This window comes from Muntiacus reevesi, chromosome 4 (genome assembly GCF_963930625.1).
Source record: "Muntiacus reevesi chromosome 4, mMunRee1.1, whole genome shotgun sequence".
Taxonomy (NCBI): domain Eukaryota; kingdom Metazoa; phylum Chordata; class Mammalia; order Artiodactyla; family Cervidae; genus Muntiacus; species Muntiacus reevesi.
Genome location: NC_089252.1, coordinates 101890058 through 101902256, shown reverse-complemented (window position 1 = coordinate 101902256; position 12199 = coordinate 101890058). Strand labels below are relative to the sequence as shown.

General features: G+C 41.4%; 1 protein-coding gene across 1 annotated transcript in view; it reads right to left on the bottom strand.

Moving 5' to 3' along the window:
• Positions 1-12199, bottom strand: part of DNAH12 (dynein axonemal heavy chain 12) — a 177326-nt gene that overhangs the window by 100694 nt on the left and 64433 nt on the right. The window lies entirely within an intron of this gene.

The window sequence follows — 12199 nt, the reverse complement described above, 5'->3', positions numbered from 1 at the left end:
ACACAGACCAGCTGCTAGTTTTACCTCTAGAAGCAAGTAAGGACAGGTAGGCATTGGACTGACCTGCTATACTGCAGAGGGAGTCTGCTGAAGTAAGGAGAAATTGACAGTACTTTAATGACCATGCAGGCTCCTGTGACATATAAATCTGGAGGAGCTTCAAATATAAAGCTGGTTTTTCCACTGCATATGCTTTTGCTGAGTGTGAAGTGACACAAGAAATCAAAGGCTTAGCTACAAGCCCCCACAGAAAGAGATTTTCTTAGTCTTCAGATGTTTTTATCCCAAAATGCTGCTAGAGGAAGGACCCTATCAAAGACTAGGACAATTCTCACTCTAAAGACATTTGAAATCAGAGATAAACTAATGATCAATACTTGTGTAACAAGACTCTGGCTCAGGTCAACTCCTGGTTGAAAAGATCAGCAGCTCAACCTAGCTATCTTACAAAGAAAAAAACATGGTTTCCTACAGGAAAATACAACCAGTTCACCCTCTTATTTTCTACTCAATTTTTAACAGTCATAAGTAAAAACAGCTGTTGATTAGCAGGGGGAAAAAACATAGTAAATAAAATAACTCACAGATGACTCAGATGTTGTAATTAGCTGACAAAAAAATAAAATGACTTTTATAAATGTATAAAAGAACAGACAATATTACAAAAATAGATGAAAAGATGGAGAATTTAAGCAAAGAAATGAGACCTCTTAATAAAATCAAAGTGGATAAAATAAAGCTGAAAAAAATAAAGTAGATAAAATTAGCAGTTCATTGGAGAGGCTTATTGGTAGACTGAACAAAACCAAAGAAAGGATCATGAATCTTAAAGACAAGTCAATAAAAGTATCCAAACTAAAGCACAGATAATAAAAACGATGAAAAACAAAACAGATCATAAGAGACATGTGAGACAATATAAAATAGTCAAAAATATTAATTCATGTAACTGGAGCCTCAGAAAGACAGGGGAGAGACAATTGGGTAGAAGAAATACTTTAAAAGATAATAAGAATTTTCTGGAGAAAGAAAGTAATACACAGATAGCAGAAGTGCAGCAAATACCAAGCAGGATAAGTACAAAATAAACAAAACTTGGCACAGAGTCAAGAACGGAAACCGAGAAAACATTTAAAACAACCAGAGGAGAAAGAACACAGTACATTCAGCAGACACAAATAAGGAAAAATAGTGGACTTCTAACCATAACAATCCCCCTGGGACCTGGCCCAACCCTAGACCTGAGCGGACTCGGCTCCCAAAGCAGACTGGGGTGAGATTGAGGCTGCTCAGGAGGCCGTGCCAGCAAAGGAGCCCCGCTTCCATCAGAACTTGGCGGGGGGTGCCCTCTGAATGAAACCACCACCGCAGAATGCAGGTGGGCCCTTTTCACCTAAGCCGAGCCTCAAGCCGCCAAAGGACGGTGGAGAGGCGCGCCTGGAAGAGCTCCGAGAGGCGTAGGGCTCCAGGGCTCCTGGGGCTGTGGTCACTGATTACAGCCAGCTTGCTTACAGTCGCCCCAACAACTGACACTCAGGACCCTCGGCATAACACTTTTGCAAAGCTTGGGGTTTGACTGAGGTGGTCGGGAGGAGGCGAAGGTGTAGAGGAAGAGGGCAGAGGTAAAGAGATACAAGCCCCTGGGCACCTTCCACTCTCCTTAACAACCCATGAAGGATGGTCCAGTGAACACAGTGGTGCATGAAGAAGTGCTGCCGCCTTGTGGACATCTTCTGGAACTGCAATGAGAAGACTGATGCAGAGTACTTAAGGTTCACAGGATTGGGGATGCAGATGACCTTCCCCACCAAGAAAGGTCCATGGCGGCACCTAATGAAAACCTAAATTAAAATACAGCCGACCCTCCACATGCATATTTCAATAGCCACATTTTATTCATAGTCTTTGTCACAGAGAAAAATCACCTGAAACGAAAATGCTTAGGATCTCTAAGGAGGAGAAAGACCCCAAGACAAAGACACCCAGGGATCCTCTGGCAGCAATCATTATAAAATCAACACTTCAAAAAAGGCTCCCCGGGTCTGGGGAGTGGGGTGGGGGAATAGGGAACTCTCCAGTGCCAAGGTGGGACTGTAAACTGGCAACAGTCACTGTGGAGAATAGTCTGGATGTTCATTTAAGAAAAGAAAAATGAAGCTACCAAAGATTGTCTATCTCTTCCTGGAAGGATACCCAGAGAAAAGCATCTTTGCAAAAGTCACAGGCACTGTAATGGCCGTGTCTGCATTATTTACAATAGCCAAGGCAGAGAAACGACCCAAGTGTGAGGATAGATGAACAGAGAAAGAAGGCACGCCACCCATACAAGTGGACAGTTACTCAGCCCCAAACACAATGAAATCATGCTGTTTTAAGCAACTCAATGGGCCAGGAGAAGCTCACACTAAGTCCGGTGAGGCAGACAGAACACAAGTATGACTGATTTCACTTATAGGTGATATCTAAAACATAATCGAAACCCAGCAGTGTCCCACACAAAAATCAGGCTCACAGGCTTGCACATGAAACATACCACTGCCAAGGCATAGATGGGGAGGTTGGCAGGGGGACGCAGGGAGCAGGATCAACGAGGAGGCCCCAAACTACTGGAAATGCACATAAAAATATATCATAGCCGAAGACCCACAGAAGGGCCCAGGAAATTTGACTCAACACCTGCAATACCATCATGGGATGAGAATCTGCAAAGCTATAGGTACAGGCCTATGTAGAAGTGAATCAAGGAGCTGGAGAACTCAAACAAAGAGAACGATGCATGTCAACTCCACTGCAATAGAATATCCAAAACAGAAACAAAAATAAATGAAACAGTCATAAGAGCAAAAAATGTCTATTCTATTCTTCTGGACCCGAGTCACCCAGGCTGGTTTCTTATCCTTAGACCTGAATAGACTCGGCTCCCAAGGCAGGAGTGGTGTGATTATGAGGCTGCTCAGAAGGTTGTGCCACCAAATGATCCCCACTTCTACCAGAAGTGCCGGGTCCCCTCAAATAAAACCCACTGCTTCGGCATGCAGGCGGGCCCTTCTCAAGTCAGCCAACACTCGTGCCCCCAAAGGACAGTGGAGCGGCACGCCAGGAAGATCTCAGAATCTTCGCGCTCCAGAGCATCCTGTGGTGTGGTCCCAGGAAAAGCCAGTTTGCTTAGAGCCACCCTAGCTACTGACCCTCAATACTCTTGGCAAAACGCTTTTGCAGGGCTCGGGCTTTGGCTGAGGGGTGTGGGAGGAGGCAAATAGGTAAGGAAGGGGGGCAGAGGTAAAGAGACACAAGCCCTTGGGTCTTTGTTCTCCCCCTCTGCCTCCACCCTGTTCCGTTCTCATTTACCATCAGGAACACAACTTTGTCTAAAAGGCTCCAATTCTATTTTCCAGATTGGGAATGGGAAAGTACTCCCATCTTGTGGCCATTTCTCATAACAGCAACTTGACTCCCTGCTGTTATCATAGTTAACATCCACAAGATTTGTATTGCTGCAAATATATAATACCTGCCCCTGAAGAAATGTCCTCACAAAGATCATGGATAAAGAATTTTTGAATGGGCTGGATTTCAAGAAGAAAATTCAAGAGGTACATTTTATTTATACTGTTGTTAAGAAAAAAGCCAATGATAAGCCAATTATTGCTGCTTCAGTTGTGTCCAACTCTGTGCGACCCCAAAGACGGCAGCCCACCAGGCTCCCCCGTCCCTGGGATTTTCCAGGCAAGAACACTGGAGTGGGTTGCCATTTCCTTCTCTAATGCATGAAAGTGAAAAGTGAAAGTGAAGTCGCTCAGTCATGTCCGACTCTTAGCGACCCCATGGACTGAAGTCTACCAGGCTCCTCCGTCCATGGGATTTTCCAGGCATGAGTACTGGAGTGGGGTGCCATTTCCTTCTCCAAGCCAATTATTAGACAATTGCAAATTAGAATCTGCGTCGAGTTATCAACTGACTCCAGTTAGAATGGCCATCATCAGCAAGTTTCCCAACAGCAAATGCTGAAGAGGGCATGGAGAATATGCAACCTTTGTACACTGCTGGAAGGAATGCAAATTGGTAGTGCTGTAAAGTACAGTATTTTGGTTCCTTCAAGCAGGAAAAACAAAGGTATCATTTGATCTGGCAATCCCACTTCTGGGAGAGTACCCTGAGAAGACCATAGTTCAAAAAGGTACACACAGGGGGAGGAGTCAAGATGGCAAAGGAATAGGACGGGGAGACCACTTTCTCCCCTACAAATTCATCGAAAGAACAATTGAACGCAGAGCAAACTTCACAAAACAACTTCTGATCGCTAGCTGAGGACATCAGGAGCCCAGAAAAGCAGCCCATTGTCTTCGAAAGGAGGTAGGACAAAATATAAAAGATAAAAAGAGAGACAAAAGAGCTAGGGACAGAAACCCATCCCGGGAAGGGAGTCTTAATAGAGGAAGTTTCCAAACATCAGGAAACCCTCGCACTGGTGGGTCTGGGGGAAGTTTTCGAATCTCGGAGGGCAACCTAACTGGGAGGGAAAAATAAATAAAACCCACAGATTACGTGCCTAAAAGCAACTCCCAGTAGAAAAGTACCCCAGACCCCGCATCCGCCACCAGCAAGTGGAGGCGGAACGGAGAGGAGCGGGCGGCATTGCTTAGGGTAAGGACCGGGCCTGAGTGCCCTGAGGGCAATCGGAGGGAGCTTTTGTGAGATTCCAACTTAAACTGTGGGATAGCAAAAGAGAGAGAGAAAATTAACCAACCCGAACACACACTGCTGTTCGCAGAACAAAGGATCTGAGCAAGTCCAGAGAGGAGCTAGCCTACTGCGGACCGGCCCAGCCCTGCCCCGCCAGAGGCAAGATGCAGGGGGAAGGGGAAAGGGGCAAACTCGGCCCCAAAGACGACATCCCCTACCACACTGCAAACAGGCCTCCAGTTTCTAACCAAAGACTTCCTGAGATTCTGGACGGTCGACATCTGCCCGGAGGGTCGCGGCTAAACTCAAGGCACACACATCCGACCGGCGTGGGCGGAAACTGAGGCTGGGGCCGCGGAGGGGAGAAGGCGCACCGCACCTGGGGAGAGTGCGCCCGTCAAGCTCCTGGCTGCCTGAGCTGCTCAGGCGGGGAAGGCACAAAACGCAGATACAACCGAGTCCGCGCTTTTGTGGAGTACCCGAAAACTGGAACCGCACGCAACGCAGGGTACACTCCACATAGAGCAGCCGGTAGCCTGAACACTGTAGACGGGGAAAGCAGCGCCCCTCCCTCCCCGCAGCGCCCGACAGAACTAGCGAACCTGAGCAAGAGTCCACCTCCGCCCGCCTGTGTCAGGGCGGAAATTAGGCACTGAAGAGACCGGCAAATGGAAGCCAAATAAACAAAGGGAACCGCTTCAGAAGGGACCGGTGCAACAGATTAAAATCCCTGTAGGTAACACCGACTACACCGGAAGGGGCCTGTAGATATCGAGAAGTGTAGCTGGAACGAGGAGCTATCTGAAACTGAACCGAACCCACACTGACCACAACAGCGCCAGAGAAATTCCTAGATATATTTTTACTTCTTTTTTTAATTAAAAAAAAAATTTCTTTCTTCTTTTCTTTTTTACTTTTTTCTCTTTTATTTTCTTTTAAAATTCCCTAATACTCCCCCACTACTCCTTGACTTTCATTTTCATATATTTTTATGATTTTTTTAATTAGGAAAAAAATTTTTTGTCTTTTTTTCTTCTTCTTGTTTTTTCTCTTTTTCTCTTATTTTCTTTTAAAGTCCTCTATTACTCCTCTACTACTCTTTCATTTTCATTTCACTATAACCTTGCAAAAAAAAAAAGAGAGAGAGAAGCCCTATTGTTAACCTGAACTTCATATACATCTCTAAAATTTTTTATGTTTTTGTTTTTAATATTTTATCTTTAAGAGTCTAACCTCTACTCTAGATTTTTAATTTTTGTTTTTCAGTATGTGATATAAATTTTGGACATTTAAGAATCCAATATTCAGTTCCCATTTTTATTCAGGAGTGTGTTGATTACTCTCTCCCACTTTTGACTCTCCGTTTTCTACCTCAGAACATCTCTGTTTCCTCCTTTCCCCTTCCCTTCCCAATCCAATTCTGTGAATCTTTGTGGGTGTCTGGGCTATGGAGAACACTTTGGGAACAGACAACTGCATAGATCTGCTCTCTCCTCTTGAGTCCCCCCTTTTCTCCTCCTGCTCATCTCTATCTCCCTCCTCCCTCTCCTCTTCTTCATGTAACTCTGTGAACCTCTCTGGGTGTCCCTCACGGTGGAGAATGTTTTCACCATTAACCTAGAAGTTTTATTATCAGTGTTGTATAGTTGAAGAAGTCTTGAGACTACTGGAAGAATAAAATTGAAATCCAGAGGCAGGAGACTTAAGCCCAAAACCTGAGAACACCAGAAAACTCCTGACTACAGGGAACATTAAGTAATAAGAGACTATCCAAAAGCCTCCATGCCTACACTGAAACCAACCACCACCCAAGAGCCAATAAGTTCCAGAGCAAGACACCACGCAAACTCTCCAGCAACACAGGAACATAGCCCTGAACGTCAACATACAGGCTGCCAAAGTCACACCTAACACATAGACCCATCTCAAAACTCATTACTGGACACTCCATGGCACTCCAGAAGAAGAAATCCAGTTCCATGCACCAGAACACTGACGCAAGCTTCCCTAACCAGGAAACCTTGACAAGTCAATCATCCAACCCCACCCACTGGGTGAAACCTCCACAATAAAAAGGAACCACAGACCTCCAGACTACAGAAAGCCCACTCCAGACACAGCAATCTAAACAAGATGAAAAGCCAGAGAAATACCCAACAGGTAAAAGAACATGAAAAATGCCCACCAAGTCAAGCAAAAGAGGAGGAGATAGGGAATCTACCTGAAAAGGAATTTAGAATAATGATAATAAAAATGATCCAAAATCTTGAAAACAAAATGGAGTTATAGATAAATAGCCTGGAGACAAAAATTGAGAAGATACAAGAAATGTTTAATAAAGACCTAGAAGAAATAAAAAAGAGTCAATTAAAAATGAATAATGCAATAAATGAAATCAAAAACACTCTGGAGGGAACCAAGAGTAGAATAACAGAGACAAAAGATAGGATAAGCGAGGTAGAAGATAAAATGGTGGAAATAAATGAAGCAGAGAGAAAAAAAGAAAAATGAATAAAAAGAAATGAGGACAACCTCAGGGACCTCTGGGACAATATGCAACGCCCCAACATTCGAATCATAGGAGTCCCAGAAGAAGAAGACAAAAAGAAAGGCCATGAGAAAATACTAGAGGAGATAATAGCTGAAAACTTCCCTAAAATGGGGAAGGACATAGCCACCCAAGTCCAAGAAACCCAGAGAGTCCCAAACAGGATAAACCCAAGGTAAAACACTCCAAGACACATATTAATCAAATTAACAAAGATCAAACACAAAGAACAAATATTAAAAGCAGTAAGGGAGAAACAACAAATAACACACAAAGGGATTCCCATAAGGATAACAGCTGATCTATCAATAGAAACCCTCCAGGCCAGAAGGGAATGGCAGGACATACTTAAAGTAATGAAAGAGAATAACGTACAACCTAGATTACTGTACCCAGCAAGGATCTCATTCAGATATGAAGGAGAATTCAAAGCTTTACAGACAAGCAAAAGCTGAGAGAATTCAGCACCACCAAACCAGCTCTTCAACAAATGCTAAAGGATCTTCTCTAGACAGGAAACACAGAAAAGTTGTATAAACGTGAACCCAAAACAGCAAAGTAAATGGCAATGGGACCACACCTATCAATAATTACCTTAAATGTAAATGGGTTGAATGCCCCAACCAAAAGACAAAGACTGGCTGAATGGATACAAAAACAAGACCCCTATATATACTGTCTACAAGAGACCCACCTCAAAACAAGAGACACATACAGACTAAAAGTGAAGGGCTGGAAAAAATATTTCACGCAAATGGAGAACAAAAGAAAGCAGGAGTCACAATACTCATATCAGATAAAATAGACTTTCAAATAAAGGCTGTGAAAAGAGACAAAGAGGGACACTTACATAATGATCAAAGGATCAATCCAAGAAGAAGATATAACTATTATAAGTATATATGCACCCAACATAGGAGCACCACAATATGTAAGGCAAACACTAACAAGTATGAAAGAGGAAATTAATAGTAACACAATAATAGTGGGAGACTTTAATACCCCACTCACAACTATGGATAGATCAACTAAACAGAAAATTAACAAGGAAACACAAACTTTAAATGACACAATGGACCAGCTAGACCTAATTGATATCTATAGGACATTTCACCCCAAAACAATCAACTTCACCTTTTTCTCAAGTGCACACGGAACCTTCTCCAGAATAGATCATATCCTGGGTCATAAATCTAGTCTTGGTAAATTCAAAAAAACTGAAATCATTCCAGTCATCTTTTCTGACCACAGTGCAGTAAGATTAGATCTCAATTACAGGAAAAAAACTGTTAAAAATTCAAACATATGGAGGCTAAATAACACGCTTCTGAATAACCAATAAATCATAGAAGAAATCAAAAAAGAAATCAAAATATGCATAGAAATGAATGAAAATGAAAACACAACAACCCAAAACCTATGGGACACTGTAAAAGCAGTTCTAAGGGGAAGGTTCATAGCATTACAGGCTTACCTCAAGAAACAAGAAAAAAGTCAAATAAATAACCTAACTCTACACCTAAAGCTAGAGAAGGAAGAAATGAAGAACCCCAGGGTTAGTAGAAGGAAAAAAAATCTTAAAAATTAGGGCAGAAATAAATGCAAAAGAAACTAAAGAGACCATAAGCAAAAATCAACAAAGCTAAAAATTGGTTTTTTGAAAAAATAAAATTGACAAACCATTAGCAAGACTCGTTAAGAAACAAAGGGAGAAGAACCAAATTAACAAAATTAGAAATGAAAATGGAGAGATCACAACAGACAACACTGAAATACAAAGGATCATAAGAGACTACTACCAGCAGCTCTATGCCAATAAAATGGACAACTTGGAAGAAATGGACAAGTTCTTAGAAAAGTATAACTTTCCAAAACTGAACCAGGAAGAAATAGAAGATCTTAACAGACCCATCACAAGCAAGGAAATTGAAACTAATCAGAAATCTTCCAGCAAACAAAAGCCCAGGACCAGATGGCTTCACAGCTGAATTCTACCAAAAATTTAGAGAAGAGCTAACATCTATCTTACTCAAACTCTTCCAGAAAATTGCAGAAGAAGGTAAACTTCCAAACTCATTCTATGAGGCCACCATCACCCTAATTCCAAAACCAGACAAAGATGCCACAAAAAAAGAAAACTACAGGCCAATATCACTGATGAACATAGATGCAAAAATCCTTAACAAAATTCTAGCAAACAGAATCCAACAACATATTAAAAAAATCATACACCATGACCAAGTGGGCTTTATCCCAGGAATGCAAGGATTCTTTAATATCCTCAAATCAATCAATGTAATACACCACATTAACAAATTGAAAGATAAAAACCATATGATTATCTCAATAGATGCAGAGAAAGCCTTTGACAAAATTCAACACCCATTTATGATTAAAACTCTCCAGAAAGCAGGAATAGAAGGAACATACCGCAACATAATAAAAGCTATATATGACAAACCCACAGCAAGCATTACCCTCAATGGTGAAAAATTGAAAGCATTTCCCCTGAAATCAGGAACAAGACAAGGGTGCCCACTCTCACCACTACTATTCAACATAGTTTTGGAAGTTTTGGCCACAGCAATCAGAGCAGAAAAAGAAGTAAAAGGAATCCAGATAGGAAAAGAAGAAGTGAAACTCTTGCTGTTTGCAGATGACATGATCCTCTACATAGAAAACCCTAAAGACTCTACCAGAAAATTACTAGAGCTAATCAACGAATATAGTAAAGTTGAAAGATATAAAATTAACACACAGAAATCCCTTGTATTCCTATACACTAACAATGAGAAAACAGAAAGAGAAATTAAGGAAACAATACCATTCACCATTGCAACAAAAAGAATAAAATACTTAGGAGTATATCTACCTAAAGAAACAAAAGACCTATACATAGAAAACAATAAAACACTGATGAAAGAAATCAAAGAGGACGAAAACAGATGGAGAAACATACTGTGTTCATGGATTGGAAGAATCAATATTGTCAAAATGGCTATTCTACCCAAAGCAATCTATAGATTCAATGCAATCCCTATTAAGCTACCAACAGTATTTTTCACAGAACTAGAACAAATAATTTCACAATTTGTTTGGAAATACAAAAAACCTCGAATAGCCAAAGTAATCTTGAGAAAGAAAAATGGAACTGGAAAAATCAACCTGCCTGACTTCAGACTCTACTACAAAGCCACAGTCATCAAGACAGTATGGTACTGGCACAAAGACAGAAATATAGATCAATGGAACATAATAGAAATCCCAGAGATAAATCCACGACCCTATGGACACCTTATCTTCAACAAAGGAGGCAAGGATATACAATGGAAAAAAAGACAACCTCTTGAACAAGTGGTGCTGGGGAAACTGGTCAGCCACTTGTAAAAGAATGAAACTAGAACACTTTCTAACACCATACACAAAAATAAACTCAAAATGGATTAAAGATCTAAAGGTAAGACCTGAAACTATAAAACTCCTAGAGGAGAACATAGGCAAAACACTCTCTGACATAAATCACAGCAGGATCCTCTATGACCCACCTCCCAGAATATTGGAAATAAAAGCAAAAATAAACAAATGGGACCTAATTAAACTTAAAAGCTTTTGCATAACAAAGGAAACTATGAGCAAGGTGAAAAGACAGCCCTCAGATTGGGAGAAAATAATAGCAAACGAAGCAACAGACAAAGGATTAATCTCAAAAATATACAAGCAACTCCTGAAGCTCAATTCCAGAAAAATAAATCACCCAATCAAAAAATGGGCCAAAGAACTAAACAGACATTTCTCCAAAGAAGACATACAGATGGCTAACAAACACGTGAAAAGATGCTCAACATCACTTATCATCAGAGAAATGCAAATCAAAACCACAATGAGGTACCATTACACACCAGTCAGGATGACTGCTATCCAAAAGTCTACAAGCAATAAATGCTGGAGAGGGTGTGGAGAAAAGGGAACCCTCTTACACTGTTGGTGGGAATGCAAACTAGTACAGCCGCTATGGAGAACAGTGTGGAGATTTCTTAAAAAACTGGAAATAGAACTGCCATATGACCCAGCAATCCCACTTCTGGGCATACACACCAAGGAAACCAGATCTGAAAGAGACACGTGCACCCCAATGTTCATCGCAGCACTGTTTATAATAGCCAGGACATGGAAGCAACCTAGATGCCCATCAGCAGATGAATGGATAAGGAAGCTGTGGTACATATACACCATGGAATATTACTCAGCCATTAAAAAGAATTCATTTGAATCAGTTCTAACGAGATGGATGAAACTGGAGCCCATTATACAGAGTGAGGTGAGCCAGAAAGATAAAGAACATTACAGTATACTAACACATATATACAGAATTTAGAAAGATGGTAACGATGGCCCTATATGCAGGGCAGAAGAAGAGACGCAGAAGTACAGAACAGACTTTTGAACTCTGTGGGAGAAGGGGAGGGTGGGATGATTCGAAAGAACAGCATGTATATTATCTGTGGTGAAACAGACCACCAGCCCAGGTGGGAGGCATGAGTCAAGTGCTCGGGCCTGTTGGGCTGGGAAGATCCAGAGGAATCGGGTGGAGAGGGAGGTGGGATGGGAGACCGGGATGGGGAATTCGTGTAACTCTATGGCTGATTCATATCAATGTATGACAAAACCCACTGAAAAATAAAAATTAATAAATAAATAAATAAACAGGCATAAAAGATAAAAAATATATATATATACAAGCAACTCCTGAAGCTCAATTCCAGAAAAATAAATCACCCAATCAAAAAATGGGCCAAAGAACTAAACAGACATTTCTTCAAAGAAGACATACAGATGGCTAACAAACACATGAAAAGATGCTCAACATCACTTATCATCAGAGAAATGCAAATCAAAACCACAATGAGGTGCCATTACACACCAGTCAGGATGGCTGCTATCCAAAAGTCTACAAGCAATAAATGCTGG